Source organism: Silene latifolia, chromosome X (genome assembly GCF_048544455.1).
Source record: "Silene latifolia isolate original U9 population chromosome X, ASM4854445v1, whole genome shotgun sequence".
Classification (NCBI taxonomy): Eukaryota; Viridiplantae; Streptophyta; class Magnoliopsida; order Caryophyllales; family Caryophyllaceae; genus Silene; species Silene latifolia.
Genome location: NC_133537.1, coordinates 74892814 through 74896424, shown reverse-complemented (window position 1 = coordinate 74896424; position 3611 = coordinate 74892814). Strand labels below are relative to the sequence as shown.

Below are 3611 nucleotides of genomic sequence, written 5' to 3'. Positions count from 1 at the left end.
CTTTCCGCAAATCCACAGAACTCATCCATCACACCATGTCAAGCAAGACTCCATATCGTATCCTACAACAACAATCGTATCCTATCACTAAACTATTCATGAACTACTGTAAAATAGACAATTAATCACAAACTCACCTTGAAGAATAACCGATGCCGGTGATGACGACAAACCCGACTCAATGACCTCATGCATAGACCGCCTCCCTTCCCGGATTGGTGTTCAAAGCTACCCAAGGGGTGTAGAGGGAGATGAGAGAATTGAGAGAGAGGGGGAGAGAGTTTAGGTTTTAGAAATGGTAAAACGAACTGTCGATATGATTTATGTTTTCGTCGTCGTGTTTTATAATAACACGCTGTCAGACGAGATACTCAGTCGAGTATGTACATACTCGGCCAAGTACGCCGCACTCGGTCGAGTATCCAAGCTACTTGGCCGACTGACCCCTACTAGGTCGAGTATCGCAAAACGATGACAGCGTAGTCTCCCCTTATCTCCTTTACCAAAGGCCTGCCAAGGTTAACAGGCTAGTTAACGGGTCCCTAACAGGACGGGTATTACAACTTCCTTTTCTTGTTCAATTAAAGTCGAATCAGTAGGACGGGCCTTAAGTTCGGTTTGAATTGCATCCATAATTTTCCAAGCATGAATTGAACTATTCTCAATATCACCAAACATCCTTTTATTCAGCTCCTTCAAAGGTTTTTTAAAAATTTTCAATTTCATAACAACTGATGCGTGTCTTTTATATGATGTTTTACATCCCATTTTACACGCATTTCAGAGCTCATTCATGTAGTTTATGCTACATTTCTCCCTATTTCCGTCTACTTCCGTATTTTTGTACATTATTGCAGAAATGTGAAGAATCCAGCGGAAATCGAGCTAAATCCGTCCCCGACTATCCTACATTGCAATTGACGTGAAGTATTCACCCGAGGAACGATCTTGGTGCGCATTTCAAGGCCCAAAAGACAAATCCACGAGATTTTAGAAGTTAGTAGCAGCTCAAGCAGTCGATCGACCGCTACCATCAGTCGATCGACCAACATGCGGGTTCCAGAAGCTACTGTACACTGAGGATCAGTCGATCGACCACTACCATCAGTCGATCGACCAATCTGCTATCCCAGACGAGAATTAAAAGACCGAGGAAGCGCAAGCCCATTATGTTTAGGTTTTGATAATAAGTTGTTACGTATGTTTGCTATATAACGTGACCTAGAATACCAAGTTAATTATCCAGTTCTTCATTCAGTTTTGATTCCGAATTTTACCCAAGTTTTTACACAGTAATATTTAGTTTTATAATTAGGGTTTGGGAATATTGTTTAGCATTGGAATTTTCGTTCTTATTCTCAATCGTTCCTCTGCAATCTCGGTATTCTTCTGCCTTATTTCGATTTATCCTTATTTCATTGTTAGTATAGAATTGCTAGTAAGTATCCAAAGCCAATTATCGTTTATCTCTATTTGTTATTTGAATACTTCAAGCATGAATTCATTAGTTCATATTGTTATTGTTGTTTTTATCAGTACCATGAGTAGCTAGATTATTTGTGCTAGGATGTAGGCGAATTATAGCGTAGGCGGCGTAGTATTGTTTTGGACTGAATTCGCGTGTCAGTCGATCGACCGCCATACCTGGTCGATCGACTGACCACGTGAGGTTACCTTTCGTTTTAATTGATTTTAATGTTGTATTTAACGAATCGAATGCATGCGACCAGTTAGATGCTTATTTTATAACTGACCCATTAGATCGAAAGATAGGGACAGTTGTTAGACCACCAATTAAAATGACTAAACTGTGCTGAGATCGAAAGATAGGGATAGTTTAGACCGTTAGTCACTTTTCAGGACGAGAGTCAGTATTAGTGATATTAGGGACTTATAGCGAGATCGAAAGATGTTATCTGTTAATAGTGGACCGAGAGAACCTCTTGTTTTCCCGCCTCACATGTGTTTGATTCAGACCGACTTAGTATGCTGCCGCCGAAGCTATAATGAACCGACCATCCTAGTACCCCCTCTTTATCTGTTTAATCCGTCTTTTTAGTTTATTGTCTTTATTTACTCTTAGCTATAGACCAATTCAACTCAACCCCTACACTCGTTACCTTAGACTAGAATTAGACAGCTAGAAATTACGTCTGCCTCCTTGTGGTTCGACCCTGTTACCACTAACCTAGGTTAGTCTTAATAGGAAATTATAAATCTTATTTTTGGTACTCACAACGACGGGTATCAAATTTTGGCGCCGTTGCCGGGGAGGCAATTGTTCTAATTTTTAGCTGTTTTTATTTAGTCTTTCTTTAGTTTAAGGGACTTCTGTTCCTTAAACTTTTCTTATATTCTTTTTGTAGTTTCTTCTTATCGCAGGTCACAGGGTGGTGAACTAGTACCATTAAACCATGAGATCGAGAAATCCTTGCGCGAGTTGAGACGATCAGAAAGGGTATTACCGACAGAGGAAGAGCTGAGTACTCTGTCAAGCCACTAAGAGAACACTCTGTTCGAAGGAGATCCACCTACATCTCCTGCCTCTACTTCTTCAGCTGAGACAGTTACTTCTCCAGAAATCCCAGTTATGGCTGAAGAAGCAACCATTGCTAGTCACTCAGAGCCTACAGCTGCGAATCTCTACAAAGGATTCGAACTACCTGGGGAGGCGAGAAAATTCGAGCCAAAGCCTTCCTATATTAACCTGGTTGAGAGAAACTAGTTCGGGGGAGCTGCAAATGAAGATGCAGCCAAGCACATGGAGATTTTTATTGATTATTGCTGCTCTATACCCCCGTCGGCCGGTGTAACCCAAGATCAGATCAAGGAGACCATGTTCATTTTCTCTCTTCATAACGCTGCAAGAGAGTGGTATAGAGATCTGGACCGAGCCGCCCATGGGATCACCGACTGGAATTCCTTAGCCCTGGCATTCTACAAAAAGTACTTCTCTGCCTCGAAGACGAATGCCATTAGAGCTCAGATCACGAGCTTTAAACAAGGGCCAGACGAGAATTTTCATGAAGCATGGGTCCGTTTCAAGAAATTGGTGCGAACCATACCGCATCATGGGTTCAAAAAATGGAGCTTGTGCAATCAGTTCTATAATGGACTGTATGACGATCAGAGGGCCATATTGGATGCTGCAGCCAATGGCCGATTTGCTGAGAACATGGGAGGGACCAAGGGGTGGAAGATCATCGATGATTTGGCCACTCATAAGGCCGAATATGGGAATTCGAGAGGAAACCAGAGGAGAGCTGCTGAATCTTCCTCTGTTGCTGCACTAGAAGCCCTCACTACAAGGTTTGACAAATATGAATTAGGAGGAGCTTCTAAAGGTGGGATGTACCAAGTAAATGATGTTTCAGACGGTCCTTTCGTCTCGTAGAAGATGTGGAGCCGAGGGACATGTCTCGAGAATTGTCCCGGTCCTTTTGAGTCTTGTCTTTGCCTTTCAACACTATAGGCAGACAAACACGTACTATGGGCCGAATGTCCACCCCAACTTGAGGTGGAGTAGCCGAATGTCCTGAATCCGACTCAACCTCCACAACAAAGAAAGAAGAAGCTTATGTGCCCCCTCATCATAAGCAACAACAATACCA

At 42.3% G+C, this 3611-nt stretch overlaps 1 non-coding gene across 1 annotated transcript; it reads right to left on the bottom strand.

The window, feature by feature from the left end:
• Positions 1-2971: 2971 nt before the first annotated feature.
• LOC141625578 (small nucleolar RNA R71) lies at positions 2972-3078 on the bottom strand. The gene has a single exon (XR_012535349.1). It is a non-coding gene; the product is annotated as a small nucleolar RNA R71 (small nucleolar RNA).
• Positions 3079-3611: the final 533 nt, after the last annotated feature.